This window comes from Bison bison, unplaced genomic scaffold (genome assembly GCF_000754665.1).
Source record: "Bison bison bison isolate TAMUID 2011002044 unplaced genomic scaffold, Bison_UMD1.0 scf7180017864037, whole genome shotgun sequence".
In the NCBI taxonomy this organism is placed as follows: Eukaryota; Metazoa; Chordata; class Mammalia; order Artiodactyla; family Bovidae; genus Bison; species Bison bison.
In genome coordinates, this window is record NW_011494609.1 from 11050218 (window position 1) to 11074205 (window position 23988).

Consider the following 23988-nt stretch of genomic DNA (forward strand, 5'->3'; position numbering starts at 1 on the left):
TCCTTCTCCAATGCATGAAAGTGAAAAGTGAAAGGGAAGTCGCTCAGTTGTGTCTGACCCTCAGCGACCCCATGGACTGCAGCCTTCCAGGCTCCTCCATCCATGGGATTTTCCAGGCAAGAGTACTGGAGTGGGTTGCCATGCCCTCCTCCAGGGGACCCTCTGACCCAGGGATCAAACCCCAGTCTCCTGCATTGGCAGGCAGGTTCTTTACCACTAGCGCCACCTGGGAAGCCCTAAAAATTAAATACTTACTAGTAAATAATGCCCCAAAAGGTAGATCCAAAAGAGAAAAAGACAGCAGATGGATATGTAAACTATGTGTGAACAGACGTTACAACGTGGTGGAAATTCAGAGAAGAGACGTCCTCACCTTGGAGAGGTGAGGTCAGGGAAAGCTTTGTGGGGAAAAAAGAAATTATGCTTAATGTGGAAGGACGAGTGGAAGTCAGGTTGGAGAACCGGAGATAGCTTCCAGCAAGACAAGGTAACTTCCTGCCAGCCCTGCCTGGGGAATGAAGAGTGTGTTCCCAGACCACACGTGGGATGGAGAAGCGGAGAAGCGCACACAGTGGGCTGCAGCGGCCTGTTTGGTTACCAGATTTTGTTGGTTACTGAAGCGTAGGCTGCAGCAAGCATATGAAGCATCTGTGCAAATAAAGAGTAGACAGAAGCCATTGTAAATTGCAGGTGAGAAACCATCATACTAAATTTTCAGTGGCATGTTATTCAGTGCTGCTTCAGTGGCATTTTCGGAAGCTGAAGCTGGCAGGAACTTAGAACAGACTGGAGTGGGGAAGGAAAGGAAGGGGCAGACAAAGCGATGAGAACACCCCTGCAACAGCCCAGTACTGGCATCCTCATTAAGGCTTGAAGTAAGGTGCCGGTCGTGAGAGGGGAAAACACACATCTGATTTGATATGAGCATGGACCAAAAGGAACCAGGTCACTGATTGGCTGTGGAGACCTGGAATCCATCCGCGGTGGCGCCTCGGCTGTGAGGATGGGGCCGGAGCGCTTGGGGGGGGGGTGTCACATTTCATTTTGCCCACATTGACATGACGGAGTGCTATCTCATCGGAAATACCTGGCTGACTTCCAGAGATGTGAGACTGTCCTGAAATTAGGGTGAATCGGAGCTTTATACTAAATCATCAAAACAGCCCAGGCAGATGAGAGCTGCAAGGGAAAGGTGGACAAGAGAGCGGAGGATGAAAGAGAGAAGTGTGGAAGCTGTGCAGACGCTCCTGACACAGTGTCTAGAAAGTAAGAAACAGTTCTTCACTTAGCCCTTCTACTTCTTATTTTTTTTCAAAGCCTGCCATCCTCCTCGACAGGTCCAGGCTTGGCTGCACACCTTGCATAACCCTCTCGCTCACCCTCCCCATGATTCCTTAACAAGCTCCTGCCAGGCTGTTGTCAAGGCAGAAGCAGGTACATTTCGTCAGCCATAGCAACCAGCTCAGAGCATCCCAGATGCGGGAAGAGGAGGAGAAAATCATTCATTGTCCAAGTGGCTACAGGCAGCCTCTCAGAGCCCACAGAACCTGGTCTCTGCAATTAATCCTGCTTGCAACTTCTCAAAACTATTCCCTTCATTTGGCTGTCAGCTTCCTTGTACTTAGAGCTCCCAGAAAGAGACTGTAATTGCTCAGACCTTGTCTTTGGGGCTGTTTGTTTTGAAGGCTTTTTCCTTGTTTGGAGGTAGAGGGGTGCATCCCATCACCAGCAAACAGTTCTTAGGTGCTGGAGATCAGCAGTCTGTTTCATGTTGCTACTTGTTTTTTAGTATGAGGGTGAGAAGAGCAGGGAGGAATGGGTGGATGGGATATTGTCCAGGCAGGAGGCCACAGCTCTCTCTCCATCATTGTGCCATGAGCCCCAAGGGAATTTTGTTGGGTGCTAAATCAGACCTGCTCAGGAGAGCTTACCATGTGGTCTTACCATAATCAAGAGCTTCCCAATGGTAAAGAAGAGCTTCTCAATGGTAAAGAACCCGCCTGCCAATGCAGGAGAGACACAGGTCCGATCCCTGGTCTGGGAAGATCACCTGGAAAAGGAAATAGCAACCCACTCCAGTATTCTTGCCTGAAAAATACCACGGATAGAGGAGCCTGGCAGGCTACAGTCTATGGGGGTCACAAAGAGTCAGACACGACTGAGCAAGCGCACCTACCACTAAATCAAAAGTCCCTTCACGTGAAAGGTGGAGAGAAAATGTTTCTTTTCCCAGTTTTTTCCCATTGTTTGAGAATCCCTGGCCATTTAGCAATATAAAAGTATGCAGCAGTTTGAGCCCCTGAAAAAAAATGAACAACATGTCTGAAGTGCCAGTTCATCAAGGGAGACTATGCACCTAAGCAGAAACCTTAGGGATGTGCTTCCAATTTGCTTGGATTATGCAGCTGTGGCCTGGTTTAGCCCAGCTGTGCAGCCCCTGGTCGAGTCCTCAGCCAGAGCTTAAAAATATTTGATTCACCTTTCTTCATGGGGTCACTGTGCTGCTCACATATGAACCTGGGATACTTTAATGGACCCTTAAATGCAAGCCAGTAAAATAATATTATTATATAAAAAAGTACTTTGAAATTTTTGTTTATAAAAGTAAATGTGTTTATTATAAAAGATTCAGACAAAACTGAAAGAAATAAAGTAGAATGTGACTTCTTACCCCTGTTAACACATTTACTATATTGTAGATGTATAGATATACAGAGCAGAGGGGTGAAGGGAGAGAGAAAGAGCATTTCATAAATACAGTTTTTAAGAACAAAAAACGGTTGTACGTTATAGGCCTTTTTGTCAGATTGATAATGTATTATTGATATTGTTACGGACTGAATTGAGAGAGGGTTGGATGGTATCAACTCAATGGACAGGAGTTTGAGCAAACTCTGGGAGAAGGACAGAGAAGCCTGACGTGCTGCAGTCCATGGGGTCACAGAGAACAGAACAGAACAGAACTTAGCAACTGAACACGAACATTCATATGTTCAAGTTCTAACCCACTGTTTCTGTGTTACTTTAATGAAGTATGTGTGTGTGCTAAGTTGCTTCAATCTTGCCCTGCTCTTTGCAACTCCATGGACTGTAGCCCGCCAGGCTCCTCTGTCCATGATTCTCCAGGCAAGAATACTGAAGTGGGTTGTCGTGCCCTCCTCCAGGGGATCTTCCAGACCCAGGGATCAAACCCACGTCTCCCGTGTCTCCTACATTGGCAGCCAGGTTCTTTACCACTAACGCTACCTGGTAAGCCAACTTTAATGAAGTAATTGAGGTTAAATAATATCATAAGGGTGGGATCTTGATCCAATCTGACTGGTGTTCTACAAGCAGAAGAGGCAAGAGGGATGTGTGTGCTCAGAGAAAAGACCCTGGGAGGGCAGTGAGAAGGTGGCCAACTGCAGGCCACGGGGAAATCAAACCTATTGACACCTTGATCTCGGAATTCTAGCCTCCACAACTGTGAGAAGAAAACAATGTGTGGTTAGTCTGTGATGTATTGTTGTGGTAGCCCCAAAAAACTAATACAGCTACCGTTCTGGGACTTTATAATTTTCAGTGTTCTAAAGGCTGAACAACATTTCATTCTGTGGTTATGTAATTTCTTATTTAAATTATCATGAGCATTTATGTTGTGCCTAAAGGTTTTTACTATAAATAAGGTTGCAAGGAGCATCCTTGCACATAAACTATGCACATACATCCAATCAATTATTAGGATAAAGTACAAGAAGGGAATTGCAGGGTAGAAGATGTGCTGGTGCCAAATGGTGTCACAGGTGGCCAGACCAGCTTCCCCAAGAGGCCGTGCCAGCTGGCATTTCCATGGGCAGGATTTAAGAGCCAGGCCCCCATCTCCTCCCAAACTGGATATGTTCAGTCTATAACCTGCTCTGCATTCACATAGGCAAAAATGATTGCTTAATTTTATAACAGAAGAAGCTGAGTATCTTGATATTTGTTTGTTAAAATTCCCACTTCTCCTTTTAAAATAAGCTCTCTGTATCCTTTTTCATTTTTTCAAGATGCTTTGTTTTTCTTAATATTTAGAATTCCTGTTATCACATGATAATCTTTTCTTTATAATATGTCACAGTATCTTTTCCAATTTGGCGTTTTCCTTTTCATTGTGTCTTGCTTAGCTGTTTGCTTGTTTATGGCCATATAGAATTCTTAAATTGTTACTTACAGAATTCTTAACTTTTCTTTCATTGTTTCTGGCTCACACACCTTGCACATTTTTTCTCCTTTCCCCAAAGTATTCACCTAAATTTGTTTTGAAAATGTTATAACTATCAGGGGGAAAGCAAGGGGGAAGAATGTGTGCGACACACAATATATGGGGTAGCAAGATATTGATTTAGCAAAAAGAAATTGTGTTTATAGTTTTTGATATAACACACCCAGATAGCTGCATGAGAGGGGTCAGGAGATGTTGTTTGGTGCTTGGGTCACCCATTCCTCTGGCCAGTGGGGTCGCCGGGTAGTAGCACCTCTATCTCATGGGTGCTGATGCTGGGGTCCCTCCCTGGAACTGCTGAGTCAGACACCCAGCTGAGCACACATCTCTGCTTTCCCTGGCCACTGCCTAGTACCGGAACAGCTCAAGTCTGATGAGCTGCTGCAGTCAGAGCTGCTCCACTGCACACGGGTTTCCCCAGAGCAGCTTCCAGGGGTTTAAACCTCACATCCTGTTGCTATCACTAGGGATACACCCACTCAGATGAGGGCGCTTTAGTTCTCGTCCCAACACACACACACACACGCACACACACACACACACACACGCTGCTTAAAGCCCTAGTTATGTGTATATGTGGACATATTCAGAATTCAGAGTGGATTTTACGAAGAGCATCACCGTTAAAGCATGTTAAAAGTTGACTCAGAGGTCACAGTCCTGGCCCCCTGGCCCCCAGGGCTCTCTGAGAAGGAAGCAGGTGCTGCTGCCAGCACCCAGAAGCTTCCATAGGTCCGCAGGTGAGATGCTTCCATGTTAAATCCACAAGGTCAGATGAGGTAAAACCTGAAGCCCCTGTTGCATGCACTGGGGATGTAGAGGATAACACCACCCCCCTTTCATCACAGGAAGCTGAAGATGATGCTGTTAAGTATTCTGGAATATGCCTGGCTGAGAAATGTTTAACGGTTTCCTGAGAAGGCAATGGCAACCCACTCCAGTACTCTTGCCTAGAAAATCCCATGGACGGAGGAGCCTGGTGGGCTGCAGTCCATGGGGTTGCTACAAGTTGGGCACAACTGAGCGACTTCACTTTCACTTTTCACTTTCCTGCATTGGAGAAGGAAATGGCAACCCACTCCAGTGTTCTTGCCTGGAGAATCCCAGGGATGGCAGAGCCTGGTGGGCTGCCGTCTATGGGGTCACACAGAGTCAGACACGACTGAAGCGACTTAGCAGCAGCATACCTGTTTGGGAGCTTCCCAGGTGGCTCAGTGGTAAAGAATCCACCTGCCAAAGCAGGAGACATGGGTTCGATCCCTGGGTTGAGAAGATACCCTGGAGGAGGAAATGGCATCTCGCTCCAGTGTTCTTCCCTGGAAAATCCCACAGACAGAGGAACCTGGTGCGCTACAGTCCATGGGGTTGCAAAGAGCTGGACACGACCGAGCGACTAAGCAATAGCATACCTGTTTTGCATCTGCGAAAGGAGAAATAGACAATAAAAATATCCACTTAGGGAGACAATGAATTGGAAGATTCATAAGGGAGATGTTTTTAATATTTTAACATTATTTTGTGGCTGTTTTGCTCAGATCCTGCGCTGTAAGAGACCCAGTCAGGGTGCATAAGTGTGCGCTTACTTGCATGGATACACGGTGAATGAAACCTGCTGATGCTCTGGCATGCCTTGCTTGGCAGCGCTCATTTCCACAGAAGCTGAGTCTTCCTAGTGGGTTCCTGCTTCATTTAGAGCCGTCAGTGCCTCAATTAGCGCCTGCTCTCCTGCTCTGGGAGGCATATTTACATGTGTTGCTTCACAAGCCTCTGAAATCTAAAAACCCTCAGGGAGCTGCTGGGTCGTAGAGTATCTTCTGATTAACAAGGAAGGCTATTTTCCAAGAACCCCTTGCGCCTTTCTGTTTCTTCCTTGGTAAGATTTATCAACTGCTATAAATAGGGGACACGAAATGATGCCACCTGCCACAGTGACAATGAAAATACCCATGCAAAGGTGCCAAGTGACAGCTTCCTGACTTTATGCTTGGATCTGAAGTTCCTAAGCCCAGGACACAAAGTCGGGGAAAGCACTGATTTGAGGTGTCTGAGGTGGGGGTGGGCAGTGGTGTGCACAGGCGTATGTGGGCATATGAGCACGTGTGCGTGGACCTATCCTGGCATTTGCTCACAAGCTAGGATCCAGTCTCCATTCCCTGGCATCATTAATCCTACAGCTCAGTACGTGAGGAGAATTCCCTCCACTTCAAATTAAAAAGGAAAGGCAGGTTGTTTGGGCTCTAGCAAGGCTGGGAGGAACTGTGTTGCTTGCTCCTTCAGAAAACATGCTTTTCCGTCTGCAGAATTGCTGGTGCCATCTTGCACGTCCATCACCTCCCTATTGGTCACTGCTTCAGCACACCTAAAAAAAATAGGACAGGAGACCATCTGAGTACTTTGAATATTTTCCTCTTTAAGAGAGAAAGCTCTTTAAAAAGAAAGATATATAGTGTGTGTTTATTTTCTAAAAGACATTATTAAAAATGTACACCACCTTGGCTTTCACATAAAATTCTGGACTTAGAATTCAGGATCATTTTAATGCTCCAAGGGCTCAGGAATTGTCCTCTGTGCCTCTAAGACACACATATACAGGCGTGCTCCTGCACCCACACCCATGCACGTGTGTGTGATGCCTGCATGATTATACACACGTTCACTCTGGCACTTACAGAAGAATGCACACACGTGCACATGATCTCAGGCACTCATGCACACACATACACACCTTTCTATTAACCTGTGGTGAGCGTCCCTTTGAAAACCCCACCCGAAACCCTGATCGTGGAGAGTAAGCAGACTGTCACCCTATTCCTTTCATATTGAGTTAAGGAATTTAGCTCTTTTAAAAAAGCCTTTCTTTTTCTTTTAATCTATGACATCAGTTTTCTAGACAATATGATGATACATATTATTTACCATTGGATAAATGGAAAAATCCATTATTTATCATTGGAAAGGACCCTGATGCTTGGAAAGATTGAGGGAAGGAGAAGAATGGAGTGACAGAGGAGGGGAGGATTGGATGGCATCACCGACTCAATGGGCCTGAGTTTGAGTAAGCTCCAGGAGATGGTGGAGGACAGGGAAGGCTGGCATGCTGTAGTCCATGGGGTTGTAAAGAGTCAGACATGACTTAGAAACTGAACAATTATTTACCAAATTTATTAATACTTCATTTAGAACCTACAAAGTGGAATTCACTTTTAAATGTGATTTTTTAATTGCTTAAGCTTTATAAAAACCATACAATGTGTTTAAATCTTTAAAATCTCTAAGATGCCCTCATCCTAACACTGTTTTCGTTTTTCCCTTCTGGTCCTGGCCCATATATACATACATAGAAAAGCCCTTTCGCCTTGGTAGAATGTAAATCTAGTTGGGAAAACAAGTTCACGGATGCAAATATTAGCTGGAGGAAGATAACTGACATTCTAAACCTGGCACAGTCTACAAAGGGCTTTTCATGTGTTTGATCTTTGCTGTGGGTCTGTGCTGAGGCGGCCATCACCATGGTACCCACTGAGGAATGGGCTTAGAGTGTAAACATTCACCTCGGTGCACAGCCTGAGCATCGACAGAGCCAAAACTCAGAGGCTGCTCTTTTGATTTCAAATCCTGCACTTTCCCACAACACCTAGAAAAAGGCTCAGAGTGGTTTTGGGGAGGAGTGAGGGAAGAGGCCAAGAAGAGCTCTAAAGCAGTGGTTCTCAGCTGTGTACATTCCCCAGAGTCACGTGGAGCACTTGTTAGGACCCCTAGCCCCAGAACTGGCATTTCTAGCAAGTTGCCAGGTGATGCTTCTGCTGCGAGTTCAGGGACCACCCTGTGTGTATATGTGTGTATGTGTGTGTGTGTGTGTGTGCACATGTGTACATGCACTAAAGCACTTTAGTCATGTCTGACTATGAGCCTATGAACTGTAGCCCACCAGGCTCCTCTGTCCGTGGGATTCTTCAGGCAAGAATATTGGAGTGGGTTGCCATGCCCTCCTCCAGGGGATCTTCCCAACCCGTGTCTTTTGCATCTCCTGCATTGGCAGGCAGGCTCTTTACCACTAGTGCCACCTGGAAAGATATATGTAATTTATTTATTTATCTTTGACTGTGCTGTGTCTTCACTGCTGTGTGGGCTTTTCTCCAGTTGCAGTGAGCAGAGGCTGCCCTTGGTCGCCTTGTGCATGCTTCTCGTTGCGGTGGCTTCTCTTGCTGCAGAGCACAGTCTCCAGAGCGCGGAGTCTTCAGTAGTCGCAGCTCCCAGGGCCTTGCGCACGGGCTCAGTAGTTGTGGGGTATGGGCTTACTTGCTCCTTGGCATGTGGGATCTTCCCGGATCAGGGATCGAACCTGTGTCCCCTGCATTGACAGGTGGGTTCTTTAACACTGAGTCACCAGGGAAGCCCAGGGACCACTCTTGAAGAACCAGTGTTATGAACAAATGAATAACAAAAATTGACGGTTGGACTGTAAATGTGCACATCTGTTTTTGAAAGCTGCTTGGCATTGTCTCATAAATTTAAAGATGCACATATATATTGACTAGAAATTGTATTCCTCTAAATGTTCCCTAGAGAATTTCATGGATAAATGACCGTTATTCATGTACTAAAATTTTGATGCTCACATTGTGATGTCCAAATTCTGAACTCTCTCAAGTAAGTAAGCCATAAATATTCATACAAAGAAATATTATACAGCAATGAAAATACCTGAAGTCTCCATATATATTATATACACATATATATATGAGATGGTTGGATGGCATCACCAACTCAGTGGACATGAGTCTGAGCAAACCCCAGGAGACAGTGAAGGAGAGAGAAGCTTGGCGTGCTGCAGTCCATGGGGTCACAAAGAGTCGGACATAACTTGGTGATAAATGTATAATACGTATAGCAGATATCATGTAATCATAACAAAGAATGAAAGATGGAAGATGGAAAATAATAGAGCAACTATTATATGAACAATTCAATACCAGGCAAGACTCGGGCATTTATAGATGTATACCCAAGGGGTATGACTATGTTAAAATTCAGGCTCCATCTCTATTGTGTGACTTGGAATGAGCCATTCTATGTCTCAATTTCTGTGCTCACAAAATAAGGGTAAGGATAGCATTTACCTCCTAGGGTTGCTGTAAAGATGTGATCAGTTGTTCAGTCATGTCCGACTCTTTGCAATCCCATGGACTGTAGCCCGCTAGGCTCCTCTGTCCATGGGATTTTACAGGCAAGAACCCTGGAGTGGGTTGCCATTTTCTTTTCAAGCTATGAAGATTAAAAGCTAATAAAATGATTAACATAGGGCTTAATACATGTTGGCTATACTTAGCATCATTATTACATCAGGTGTCTCTGAAAGAACTTTTTGTGTCCCTGAAACTAGCATAGTCAAATGACAAAGACATGCAAGGGGAAAAAATGATAATCAAATTAAATAAACCAAATATTATAACCAAATCCAGCTAACCAGCTTAATAAAAGCAAGTGTGCGTTGTATGCAAGCAAATGGGAACGTCTCATCAGCAGCCAAATGAAGAAGTCCTGGGGGAAATGAATATGGACACAGGATGATGGCCAACTGGTTAAATGGCTTCAAGGAAAAGGCGAAATGAGAGAAATTTTAAAATACGGTGAGGATTTCAGAGTCCATGGCAGGATCAAAGTCATGGTCACTGACCTGTCTTGAACAAGATTCTTCAAGAGGAGGGAGACCCTGGGAAGCCCTGAAGAAGGAGATGGCCTCAGCACAGCTGCCAGAAGACCCTGCCCTGGATTCCAGGGAGCCCCAGGGTAATAGACATGGCCACTGGTATCAGCAGAGTGAGGCTCAGGCACCCCCAGGAGTGTGAAAGGGGGAAAGGGTTTATGTTTGTTCCCTTTGCTTCTCCATGAAAAGCAGCTGTATGGGAAGGAAGCCTCTGCTTAAAAGTTAGAATGTGGCTTTAGACAGAACTGTTCTGTGTTTCCATCCCTAAGCCAGGAAAACACTCTGATCTGGTTTCCATGGAAACCACTTGCCTCTCAAGAACCATATGTGAATATTTTAGAAGGAAGAAGTCTTGGCTGGGAGGAACCACCTCAGTGCCCCTGCACAGGCTCGCTGGCAGCCTAGGATCCTCGCATCAGTTGGTTAGACATGTGTATCAAGTGTGGCCCTCTCCGTGGGCCCTTGTTTTTCTGGTCAATATTCTGGACCTCACTTAATTTTTCATTATGACAGCGTCTATTTTCTTGCTATTTTTAATGTATATTTTACTATCACTGTTGGCAAAAAGTCTACTTAATATTTTTTTCTGCTTAATTATTAGGAAGTTTTCTTTTTGGGCAGTGTAGAGTCCATATACATGACCAGACAGGCTTAAAAAAAAAAAAAAGGAGGGGGGGAAATGACTGCCTATCTGTATGTGAATTTGAGGGAAATACTGTTTTTCATCTTTTGGTTAATATTTATACTTGTCTTGCAAAATAACTCAACTTCAGGGACTTTGCTGGTGGTCCAATGTTTAGGAACCTGCCTTGCAGTGCAGGGGATGCGGGTTCAATCCCTGGTCAGGGAACTAAGATCCCACTTGCCTAGAGGTAACTAAGCCCAGGTGCTGGACCTACTGAGCTTGTGTGCCCTGGAGCCCACACACCACAACAAAGATCCTGCGTGCTGCAACCAAGACCCGTCAAAGCTAAATAAATATTTTTAAACTAAAATTTAAAAAATCAACATTCTTTCAATAAGGTAACTTGAAAACACGTACAGAGTGAATGTAATACAAACCCTAAATGTCCTCTGTCTTTACCCTGACACAGTTAATCAAGTCATGGGGCCCTGGCAAAGCTGTCAAGAAGTGGAGATGTTGTCATTCTTGTTGAAATTTAACATCAAACACAGCCCACTGTAGCTTGGAAACACGTATTTGATTAATGGTTATAATCAAAGTAACTTCATTATGTAAGCATAATAACCCAGCCGAGGAGATATTTTAGTATGTGCTAAGAACTTATTAATTCCTGGCTGGAGAAATCATTTTCTTGATGAGGATTAGTGCCGCCCGGTAGGTAGTCTTCCTTGCTGAAACTTTTATGAACAATATGTATTTGGACAGGAGGCATTTCTGATTCTGCAGCAGAGATAATAGCACTCTGTGTTTCTTCAGGGCCTTTCTGAGGACACACTCAGTGGGTTCCACGCACATAATCTCATTAATCCCCATCACAGCCTCGGGAGGCTGGAGGCCCCATTGTTCTTACAGATGAGGAAATGGAGACGCAGCTGAGAGGCAGGGACCCCAAACCGGGAGAAAGCCACTCGGCCTTTGAACATTGAAAAGAAGCAGAAAAAGAAGCAGGCGCAGAATTGCAAACAATTTTCTCTAGCAAAGGGCAACAGACACTTTCAAGAATAATGCTCTGTGTACCGGTGATCATAGCAGCCTTCTTCACAGGAGCCAAAAGGCAGAAACAACTTCATCGATGGATGAACGGAGAAGCAAAATATTGGATCTATGCACAACAGAATATCATCCAGGCTTAAAAAGGAAGGAGAGTCTGATGTATGTTACAACTCGCATGAACCTTGAACACATCGTTACTGTTGTTTAGTTGCTCAGTCTTGCCCAGCTCTTTTGCAACCCCATGGACTGTAGCCCACCAGGCTCCTCTATCCATGGAATTTCCCAGGCAAGAATACTGGAGTGAATTGCCCTCCAGAGGATCTTCCCGACTCAGGGATCGAACCGATGTCTCCTGCATTGGCAGGTGGGTTCTTTACCACTGAGCTAGCTGGGAAGCCCTTGAATACATTAAGCTAAGCGAAACAAACCCATCACAGAAGGACAAACATACTGTAAAATTCCACTTAGAGGACGTACTTGAAACAGTCAAATTCACAAAGACAGAAAGTAGAATGGTGGGTGCCAGAGGCTGGGAGCAGAGAATGGGGAGTTACTACTTCATGAGGACAGAGTTCCAGTTGAAGAAGATGGAAAAGTTCTGGAGATGGACAATGGTAAGGTTCGTAGAATGGTGTGAATGCACTTAATGCTATTGGACTTACGGTTAAAATGATCAGTTTTATATTTTGTATACTTTGCCACAGTTTTTTGAAAAGGAGAAGGATGGGGTGGAAGGGATAAATTGGGGGATTGGAATTGATGCATACACACAACTGTGTATAAATAAATAGCTAATAAGGGCCTACTGTATAGCACAGGGAACTCTACTCAATACTCTGTATTGACCTGTATGGGAAAAGTATCTTAAAAGAGGGGGTGTATGCATGTATGTATGTGTGTGTGTATATATATATATATGATTCACTTTGCTGTACAGCAGAAATTAACACAGCGTTGTAAATCAATTGTACTCCAAGAAAAAATTTTTTTAAAAAGAAAGAAAAAGAGAAGAATCCTGAGGATAACATGTGACCATGGGTTCTTCAGTAGCCCCAGGTAATGTAAGGATCAGAACCACAGTGACAGAGAAACATGACATCAGAGGTCCACTCTGTTGCCTTGGTGATGAGAAAAGAGGAGGCTGCTGGCTCCTGGTCCTTCTTCAAGGCTGCAGTTAGTGTGCCCCAACCTTGCTCCAGAGACTCAAGAGACCCTTCTGAACTTCCTTACCCCTGCAGGTAACCAGCCTATTCTTGTCTACCTGTCACAGCTGTGTCTTCCTAGGAAGCTGGGCACTTACAGCATGGAGGGTTGTTGTCTGGAGTGTGTGGTCAATCCTATCGCATGGGGTCACCAGCTCCCAAGGGACCCTGCACTTAGGTTTAAGCTTCTTCAGCCACCATATTGAAGTTCTTAATAGTTTTATCTTTATTTTTTCAGCATTTATTTATTTACTTTTGGCTGTGCTGGGTCCTCATTGCTGCACTGACTTTCTCTATTTGTGGCAAGTGGGGGCCACTCTTCCTCATGGTACATGGGCTTCTCATTGCAGTGGCTTCTCTTGTGGGGCACAGGCTCTAGGGTGAGTGGGCTAAGTAATTGTGGTACACAGGCTTAGTTGCTCCATGGCATGTGGATCAGGGGTAGAACTCTTGTCCCCTGCCTTGCATGTGGATTCTTAACCACTGGATCACCAGGGGATTCAATAATTTCATCAGTAAATGTGTGTTTTGTAATGAAGTTGGATGGAATAATGCAGCATGAATTGGGCACTTGAAGTCTCCGCTCCTGAGTCCTACCTGCCGCCGCCTCCCTGCCTCCCCAGGATGGAGGGTTTTCTCTAGCTGCATCGAGTGAGGACTACTCTTCCTTGAGATGCTCAGGCTTTTCACTGCAGTGGCCTCTCTCATTGTGGAGCTCAACTATCTTCCTCTCACCTCCTTGGCCCCAGGCCTCCCCTTCACTGCATCCACCCATTCATCACTGCCATCCTCCACCCTGTGAGGATCTGGGTGTGGGCTGGCATCTCCATGGAGAATATAGGGGATCCTCTCTGCTGGAGGTGGCAGCACCAGGCAGCTTTCAGAGAGCAATTTAGGGTACCTGGAGGTCACCCACCCAAGACGTGGGTGCAGTGGTCATTCTGATGGGAAGGGCACCCTGACTTCGTAGGGTGCACGCATGTGTTTGCAAGTTGCAAAGTGTGTCCTGGGGGCCTGGGAGGGCTGGCACAACAGTGAATATAAACCATCATGGCACATGGAGAAAAAGAGACTATAGAAGAAGGAAAAAGGGCTTCATAGTTGGTCACTTTACTGGCACATTTCTCCTGCTTTGTTAACAAAGGTCTACACATTTTCATTTTGCTTGGGAACCTACAGTTGTGGAGCCTATCCTGCTGGCCTCAATGCTCAGATAGACAGTAGGCTTGCAGGAGAGATGTTAGGGTCCTTATTGTAGCTGAAGGGAACCACCAAGGACATCGGTCTCCCCTGAACAGGCCCAGGCCCAGGTAGAGGGACTTCCAAGGATGCTCTGGTACCCCTCCCCCCAGCAGGTGGCGTTCTGTGCCCTGCGGACCAGCCTCGGGGCCTCCACTGTGGTTGGGCAAAGAGCTTTGCGCTCGGGTCCAGAAGGCCTAGGTTCTCCTTCTGGCTCTTTCATTGACTTGTTGATGGCTTTAGACTCCAATTCTGTTTACCTGCTCTGATTCTGTTTCAGTGTGGGTACATGTAATTAAGCACTCTCTTCTCTACTGGGAACATGTGTATCTCTGTGAGATCAGGGGTGTAAAAGTGATGTGAAACTTGACAGGATACACAGGTTCAGGCATATGATTTTTTTAACATTTATTTTTTTTTATTTCACTGGGTCTTTGTTGCTGTGTGAGCTTTCTCTAGTTGCAGTGCACGGGGGTTACTCTCCATTGAGGTGTGTGGTCTTATTGCAGTGGTTTCTCTTGTCACAGAGCACAGGTTCTAGGGCATGTGGGCTTCAGTGGTTGTGGTGCACGGACTCAGTTGCCTCACAGCGTGTGAAATCTTCCCGGACCAGGAATGGAACCCATGTCCCCTGCATTGGCAGGTGGATTCCTATCCACTGCACCACTGGAGAAGTACCAGATATATGAGTCACTTCATGAGACTTAGCTTAGACCTGCTTAGCTTCTCCAGACCCTAGAGAAAGAAAGGGAAGAAGGGAAAGAAAAGGAAGGGCAAGATTCATCATCTTGGGAAGTAAAGATAATTTTACTGCATGATTTTTATGGTAATACTGATTTTTCTTATTCTTTTGTTTTGAAATTATTTGGCTATGCCAGACCTCAGTTGTGGCATAGTGGGATCTTTAGCTTCAGCGTGTGAGATCTTTTAGTTACAGTGGTCCAGGGGCTGAGACTCCAGCTTCCCAATGCTGGGAGCCTGGGTTCAATCCCTGGTCAGGGAACTAGATCCCACGTGCCACGACTAAGGTGATACTGATTGTTTACATCTTACTACACGAAATAGAGTTTTGGAATAGGAGTAAAAGAGGATCAGATGAGAGAAGGTTCTCATCTAGCCAGCCTTAACCCTCCAGTTCTGTTTCCTTACTTATAAATAAAAAGAAAGGACAAGATGTCAAGGATGAAATAAATCCTGAAATTCTCTTATATGTTAATCTTAATTCAGTTCCCTTCAAAGTAGGTGTTTGGTGTCTGGTTCTCTTTGATCATCTGCATAGACATATGTTCATATAAATTTAAATCCAATGAATCTTTGAGAAATGTTATTTCTATATCATTCACACATATTTGTAGTATAATTTGGAGCCTACTAAAAATGGCACTTACAATAAGTCTCAGGTCATTTCTACAGCCATATCCAGTGAGGTCGCTGTGTGCAGGGAATACATACAGACAGAGTACACAGGAAGTATCCCAGCACCGAGGCAGGATTCAGGAAAGTTAACTGTTGTTATTATGGGATGGTGACACAGAAGGAGAAGGAGAAAAAGGAAGAAAGGGATCAGATGAAAGGAAGGAAGTTAGACAGGCAGGAGAGAAGGAAGAAGGGAAGGGAAAAGGGACAGAGTGAAGGGGAGATTAGAAATGAAAAGGAGGGTGGGAAGGGAGGTGGGAAGAGTGTTCAGAATGGAGGGGACATACGTATACCTATGGCTGATTCATATTGATATATGGGAAAAACCATCACAATTTTGTAAAGTAATTATCCTCTGATTAAAATAAATTTTTAAAAAATTAAGGAAGTAAAAAGGGAAAGGGGAGGACAGTCAGAGCTGGAAAGGCCTTGGAGATCATCCATTGAGCTTTTTCATTCAAGGCTGTATATGAGGACCACTTGAAGAACTTTGAATAAACCCATTCCCATGCCCAGCCCCCCAGAGTCTCTGATTCAGTTGGTCTAGGGTAGGGTCTGGGAGGCTTCCTCCATGGCTCAGCCATAAATGCAGAAGACGTGTGTTCAGTCCCTAGGCCAGGAAGATCCCCTGGAGGACGGCATGGCAATCCACTCCAGGATTTTTGCCTGGAGAATCTCCATGGACAGAGGAGCCTGATCAGCTACAGTCTGTAGGGTCCCAAAGAGGTGAACATAACTGGAGCAACTGAGTACACACAGGGCCTGAGCACTGGTTTATTTTTAAAACCAGATGATTCCATGTCTAAGATGCAGCCCAGGATGAGAGCACCTTGTCCCACGAAGCTCATCCATAAATCAGTTGAGAACACTGAGGCCCAGGGCAGTCATCGTCTTGCTCACTCACAGCAGCGTGTACACAGATGGCGTAAGGTTGGAGCCCAGCCTCCTGGCTTCTGGTCCCCTTTATCCCCTCCTTCTCTGAGAAGACCAGTGTCTAACCCAAGGCAGCCAGACCCCAAGCCACAGCATCAGGGTCCAGACTAAAGCACCTCCAAGGGGCTTCACCCTGAGCAGCAGAATTCAAGAAGGCAGCTGCCATCTTAGCGCCTGATCTTTGCAACATGCACTGATTCATATTTTCACTCAAGTTTATTTTATGTATTCAGAGTAGTAAAAATCATGTGTTCAGTAAATTTTGATTGACTGGTGAAATAACAGTGAAAATAAATTTTGATTCAAATCTCTGAATGAAATGTTCATTGCAAAACACAGGCAGCGGGTATAAGGCTGTTCAAGTTTCTGTGTGTTTGAAAATGTTTATAGTCAAATGGTAGGAAGATGTAAATATATAGTTGAAGAAGTAGCTAAAGAAACAAAAAGAAGAAGTGGCTCATAGAATGTGTTCATGTCTCAGAGTATCTCCCTCCCCAGAACTCCCACCTGGAGACCCTAGTGTTCCTGCCTCAGATTGGGGAAGCCTTGCTGCCTTGTTCTTGACCCCACACCCTCCTCTGCCACCTCTGTTCTGACCACGTGGAGGGACTGAGGGACTTCCCAGGTTGCAGGTCAAATATGGGAGGTCATGGGCGTCCAGGAAGATTGGCTGCCTCTATGGGAGTTGTTATCTGTGATAATGATGGTTTTAGATAGAACAGGACTCCTGAAAGTCAGAAGCTTCCCAGGTGGCTCAGAGGTAAAAATCCCCCTGCCAATGCAGGAGATGCAGGAGATTCAGGTTTGATCCCTTGGTGGGGAAGATCCCCTGGAGGAGGTCATGACAACCCACTCCAGTATTCTTGCCTGGGAAATCCCACGGACAGAGGGAGACTGGTGGGCTACAGTCTATGGGATTGTAAAAGAGTCAGACACAACTTAGTGACTCAACAACAACAACGTGAAAGTCATATTCTGGTTGACTCTTGCATCTGGGCCTTTGATTCTCATTCTGCTTCTCTGGTTTTCTCTTTCTCTGTGAAATGAAGAGACTGAACCAGATGATCTTGACAGTCATGTTGTCTACTTGGGGCTTATCCAGGACACTTGGTATTTCCTTTTGTTTCTTTTTCAGTGCTTTCAGCAGAGCTAAAGTAAAAAAGAAATAAAGCTGTATTAGGACCAGTTTTATATTACTGGTAGAGTCATGAAAACAGAAGAGTAAAGTTTGAGAAATAATCTTTCATATCAGTGATTTATTAATATAATTTTTATTTTTCTATATATCCTTGTGTTGAAAAATCAATGTGTATGTCAAGTTATAATTGAATTCTTGTCAAAACATGCAGTGATGTGCTGTTCATATTTGAGTACTCATGTATGGATGTGAGGGAGAAGGCAATGGCACCCCACTCCAGTACTGTTGCCCGGAAAATCCCATGGATGGAGGAGCCTGGTAGGCTGCAGTCCATGGGGTCGCTAAGAGTCAGACACAACTGAGCGACTTCACTTTCACTTTCCACTTTCATGCATTGGAGAAGGAAATGGCAACCCACTCCAGTGTTCTTGCCTGGAGAATCCCAGGGACGGGGGAGCCTGGTGGGCTGCAGTCCATGGGGTCGCACAGAGTCAGACACGACTGAAGCGACTTAGCAGCAGCAGTATGGATGTGAGAGTTGGACCATAAAGAAGGCTAAACACTGAAGAACTGATGCTTTCAAGCTGTGGTGCTGGAGAAGACTCTTGAGAGTCCCTTGGACAGCAAGGAGATCAAACTAGTCAATCCTAAAGGAAATTAACCTTGAATATTCATTGGAAAGACTGATGCTGAAGTTGAAGCTCCAATATTTTGGCCACCTGATGGGAAGAGCCAACTCATTGGAAAAGAACCTGATGCTGGGAAAGATTGAAGGCAGGAGGAGAAGGGTGCAACAGAGGATGAGATGGTTGGATGGCATCATTGACTCAATGGACCTGATTTTGAGCAAACTCCGGGAGTTAGGGAAGGACAGGGAAGCCTGGTATGCTGCAGTCCATGGGGTCACAAAGGGTCAGACACAACTGAGTGACTGAACATCAACAACAGCTGTTACAAATTAGGTTGGTTATTGTGCTCAGTCACCCAGTCATGTCTGACTGTTTGCAACCCCTTGGACTGAAGACCACCAGGCTCCTCAGTCCATGGGATTCTCCAGGCAAGAAGACTGGAGTGGATTGCCATGCGCTCTTCCAGGGGATCTTCCCAACCCAGGGATCAAACTGCTGCGTCTTTTGCATTTCCTGCTTTGGCAGGCAGATTCTTTACCACTAGCACCACCTGGTAAGCCCAAGTTTGATTATTGCTCTGAGGTAAATTAACACCTTCTCAGTGCTTCTGGAAAGATGGGAACACGCTTTGAAATCATTCACATAGTGGCACACCCTCCTAAGTAGTGTTCTGGTAAATTCTTAATTTTCAAACAACTAACCGTTGGGAGAGGAGGAAGAGAAGAAAGCACCAGTTTCCAGCATTTGTCAGTCTGTCAGTTTCCCTGGTGTAAATCTTCCCACGTGGCCAATTTCAGACTAAGAAGACGGCATCCCTGGACCACAGAGCTGATCTCCGTGCACAGGCTCGGCTCTCCCTGCCTGTAGCAGCAGCTCCACTGCACCACTGTCTGTTTGCATTGCAAGGAAGTAGGTCAGATGAGCCTCCCTTAAACAGGAAGAATGCAGATCTGCTGAACATTAAGGTGCTGGTAGGCGATATTGTGGTTAATGAAGGAAATTTATAAACCAGTATTTATAAACAAAGTACAACAGCTGTCTCTTTAATGGGTAATTTTGCAGGAGAAGCACAGGGCATGCGATCATTGAACAAAGCCCTCTTGGTCTTGGCTTCCTTCTCTCCCACTAGCAGGGCAGCCCGGGCTCCCTTGGTTCTCAGCCCTGTTACCCAATCCGTTCGTTATGCTTCAGAGACCCTTGCAGAGAGCCCTGCTCCACCGACATGCTGTCACCTCTCAGCACTGGTGACTGTGACGAGTGAAAAGGTCGTGCCTTCAAACATTAGCATTGCAAAGAGATGTGAAAATGATCAGTCTCTTTAAAGGGCTGAGAATACTTGGGTGAGACAGAACAAGGGCTCGTCAGACAATTTCTGACCATGAACCAGAACTAAAATACCCATTTTGTTGGGGACATTCCTCTGAAGGAGAAATATGAGTAAAAAGAGAAGCTTTTTTTTTTTTTTTTTGCACGGTAAGATGGACAAATCATACACCGGAGGGCCAGGGTTTAGTTGAGGTACTTCTCCCATGTAGAAAACAATAAAGCTTTTCATTAGTAGGAAAAGGAAAGGGCAGACAACAAGCAAGCCCTCTGAGCACAGCTGCATTTTCTTAGAGACCACGAATGTGTTCCTCCAGTTGATGCTTTCAAAGGGATAGGAAATTACATTCCAGGCAGATTCCAGCCTTCTGAATGCATTTGCTCCCTGTGTAGCAGCTCATGAGGTCGGACAGAAACCCTTATTCGGCATCTGTCTTTGGGTTCTTATGGCTGGGGGTGGGGTTCCTTTGGTTTTGACCAGAACACTTCTCCGCTGCGGGGGCCAGGCTCGGCGTGGCTTTGCAGAAGCTCGGTTACTGTACAGGAGTGAGACTGAACTTCACAGAGGTGCCCAGGTGGGTTGCACTCATGTCACCGAGGACTCTGGAGTTTACATCCGAGATCCTCTGTCCTGAAGAACCTTCGCCTTCTCGCTCGGTTGGATGACAATGCTGTTGGTCGAATTATTTAGTTCTCTGGAGACAACACAGAGGAATTCTGCCTGATCCTCATTCCCATAAGGCAATGGCACCCACTCCAGTACGCTTGCCCTGGAAAATGCCATGGGCAGAGGAGCCTGGTAGGTCGCGAAGAGTCCAACACAACCGAACAACTTCACTTTCACTTTTCACTTTCATGCATTGGAGAAGGAAATGGCAACCCACTCCAGTGTTCTTGCCTAGAGAATCCCAGGGACGGGGGAGCCCGGTGGGCTGCCGTCTATGGGATCGCACAGAGTCGGACACAACTGAAGCGACTTAGCAGTAGCAGCATTGAAATATAAAGTACTGAGAGTGGTAAAATACCCCAGACTTGAGAAGTGATCACACTCAATGTGTCTTCACGAGAAATCTGTATTTTTTCATACCCTGCCATGTGACACGTTTCTTTGCTTTTTTTTTTTTTCTTATTTAGCAAATAGCATACACTGAGAAATCCTCTGTGTGGCCTTTAGCAGCCCACCACACTGGGAGGCATTAGTGTGGATTAATTTCCAGAACACAGCTCTGCCACTGGAGTCTCTCTCCTCTGTGCTCAACAAAGTGGGCTGTAGGAACTGGTTCTCTACAGGAGGGGCGGGGGGCCATATTCCAGTTGGTAAATTATCTGTGGGCTTCCCTAATGGCTCAGACAGGAGAGAGTCTGCCTGTGGTGCAGAGACCCAGGTTTGATCCCTGGGTCAGAAAGATTCTGTGGAGAAGGGAATAGCAACCCATTCCAACGTACTTTCCTAGAGAATTCCAAGGACAGAGGAGACTGGTGGGGCTATAGTCCATGGGGTTACAAAGAGCTGGACTTGACTGAGCAACTAACACTTTCACTTTTCATACTATTAATAGAAGAATTATTTCTCATTATTTAGGACGCTGTACAATGCAATGGCCTCAGACATCTAGTCGTCACTATCAACATTTTCTCTTCTTCTTTTGTGAATCCAGGCAGCCAATAAAACAATAAACCAAACCCTGATGTGTAACCTCTACAGACATGGATATGAGCTGACTCATTAACTTCTAAGCCCCACAGTGCCCCTGTGAGTCCATTCCACACTGACCCATCGTCTGCCTGCGATCCCAGACAAGCCCGCCCAGGACTCCAAATGCCTACAGCCCTGGGCATTTCTGTTGGTCCCTACCCTCTGCTGCATTTAAGATGCTGAAGCCCCAGCTGGCATTCCACATCTCCCCACCTATACACCTTAGCCCCTCATCCCCAGACATGCCCACATCTCAGCATCATGACGAGGCCCACAATCATCACTGCAGCCCCCACGGGGGGAAAACAGCAGAGCCAGTCCCTGCTTTAAACTCACCCAGCAATTCCACTCTTGGGTATAGATCTGAGAAAAACAAAAGCACTAATTCAGAAAGATACATGCACCCAATCTTCATAGCAGTGCTATTCACAGCAAGGTATGGAAGCAACCTAAACGTCCACCAACAGATGTGTAGATAAAGAAGACCTGGCACATATATATACGGTGGAATCCTACTGAGCCATAAAAATCATGAAAATTTGCCATTTGCAGCAATATGGATGGACTTGGATGGCATTCTGCTAAGTGAAATAAGTCAGACAGAGAAAAAGATACTCGATGATATCACTTCTATCACTTGGTGATGATATCACTTGGTGATGATGTCACTAAGATATCACTTGTGGAATCTGAAAAATACAACAAACAAGTGAACAAAACAAAAGAGAAACAGACTCACAGATACAGAGAACAAACCAGTGGGGAGAGGAAAGGGAGAGGAGCAAGACAGGGGCAGGGGGTTAATAAGAGTTATTATGGGATTGTATGAAATCATGTGTGTGAAACTTTTGAAAATTGTAAAGTGCTACAGAATTTAAAGAATCTTTCACTCAATAAAATGTCTTGTCCCTCCCCCTTGAGCCTAGAAAGCGAAGGCAATACTAAAATTATATACTTGAAGCAAATGAGTTTTGTGGTATGTTTATTGTACCTCAGTATATTGGTTAATAAAATTAAAAAGTATCTTTAAAAGGTGAAAGGGAAGGAGGGATCAGAACCAAAGTTTGGGGATGGTGGAGCAGTTCTGCTGCTTCTCAGATGCTCAGGAAGAGGAATCTCACCATGGTTGTGGCAACTTTCTTTAAAATCTGGGCCTCATGGTGCTTCTTTTGCTCCATTCCCAGCCTGCCCACTCCACATTGTGTTATCTCTGCCATATGCCTTCTGACTATAGAGAAGCTCCACAGTGTGGGGTCTTCCGTGGGGTCCAGGCTACAAAACTGGGAGATCTTTGCCTTGTTGTGTGTCTCAAACCACTCTAGCTGGCTGCAGGGAGGACATGCCCTGGCATGTGCCAGTCTCAGGGGAAGGCACAGCGTTTCTATGGTCAAGTGCCCAGGGAGAGGTGCTGGAGGGCCCTGAGGTGGGTGGCAAAGAATATAGAATGAGCATGACCTTATGAATGAGGGAGAGCCCTTATTCCCGTGATTGGGAAAATTAGGTAAAAAGTAGATTAAAAAAAATAAATTTGTTTTAGTTCTTTTTCAAATCTTCCTGTTTGTTTTTCATATCTTTTTATTCCTTTCTCATGTTTTGAAAATATCTTTAAACATTTTGTGCATTATTATTTCAAGGCCTGAATCTCGTAATTCTAGCATCTGAAGCCCTTGAGGGCCTGATTCTCCATGAGGGTAGATTGTTTTCTCACGTGTTTTACTATTTTTGTTTTGTGAGCTCATGTTAGCAGAGATTCATCTGGAGAATCCCCAAGGGCCTGGGTGGAGGGTACCTCCTTCTAGAGTGTGTTTGTGTTTGCTTTTGCTGGATTCCTCAGGTCCATTTACACACTAATTGTTCAGTGCCTAAGTCATGTCTGACTCTGCCACCCCATGGACTGCAGCACGCCAAGATTCCCTGTCTTCACTGTCTCCTGGAGTTTGCACAAACTCATGTCCTTTGAGTCAGTGATGCTATCAACATCTCATCCTCTACTTCCCTCTTCTCGTTTTGCCTTCAATCTCCCCACAGTTGAAGGCTTTTCCAATGAGTCTGCTCTTCCAACTAGGTGGCCAAATTATTGGAGCTTCAGCTTCAGCATCAATCCTTCCAATGAATATTCTGGGTTGATCTCCTTTAGGGTTGACTGGTTTAATCTCCTTGCTATCCAAGGGACTCTCAGGAGTCTTCTCCAATACACTAGTTCAGTCTCTTGGTGTCCGTTTCTTTGTGACCCCAAGGACTGCAGCACACCAGGCCTCCCTGTCCATCACTAACTCCCGAAGCTTGCTCAAACTTATGTCCATTGAGCAGGTGATGCCATCCAACCATCTCATCCTCTGTCGTCCCCTTCACCTCCCGCCTCCAATCTTTCCAGCATCAGGGTCTTTTCCAATGAGTCAGTTCTTCCCATCAGGTGGCCAAAGATTGGAGCTTCAGCTTCAACATCAGTCCTTTCAATGAACATTCAGGAATGATTTCCATTAAGATCAACTGGTTTGATCTTGCAGTTCAAAGGATTCTCACGAGTCTTCTCCAACACCACAGTTCAAAAGCATCATTTCCTCGGTGCTCAGCTTTCTTTATGGTCCAATTCTCATATCCATATATAACTACTAGAAAAACCATAGCTTTGATTAGATTGGACTGTGTTGGCAAAGTAATGTCTCTAATTTTTAATATGCTGTCTAGTTTAGTCATAGCTTTTCTTCCAAGGAGCAAGTGTCTTTTAATTTCATGGCTGCAGTCACCATCTGCAGTAATTTTGGTGCCCAAGAAAGTGAAGTC

At 45.3% G+C, this 23988-nt stretch overlaps 1 protein-coding gene across 1 annotated transcript in view; it reads left to right on the forward strand.

Annotated features, from left to right (window-relative positions):
• The window catches only part of DSCAM (Down syndrome cell adhesion molecule), an 853542-nt gene that overhangs the window by 670628 nt on the left and 158926 nt on the right, over nucleotides 1–23988 (forward strand). The window lies entirely within an intron of this gene.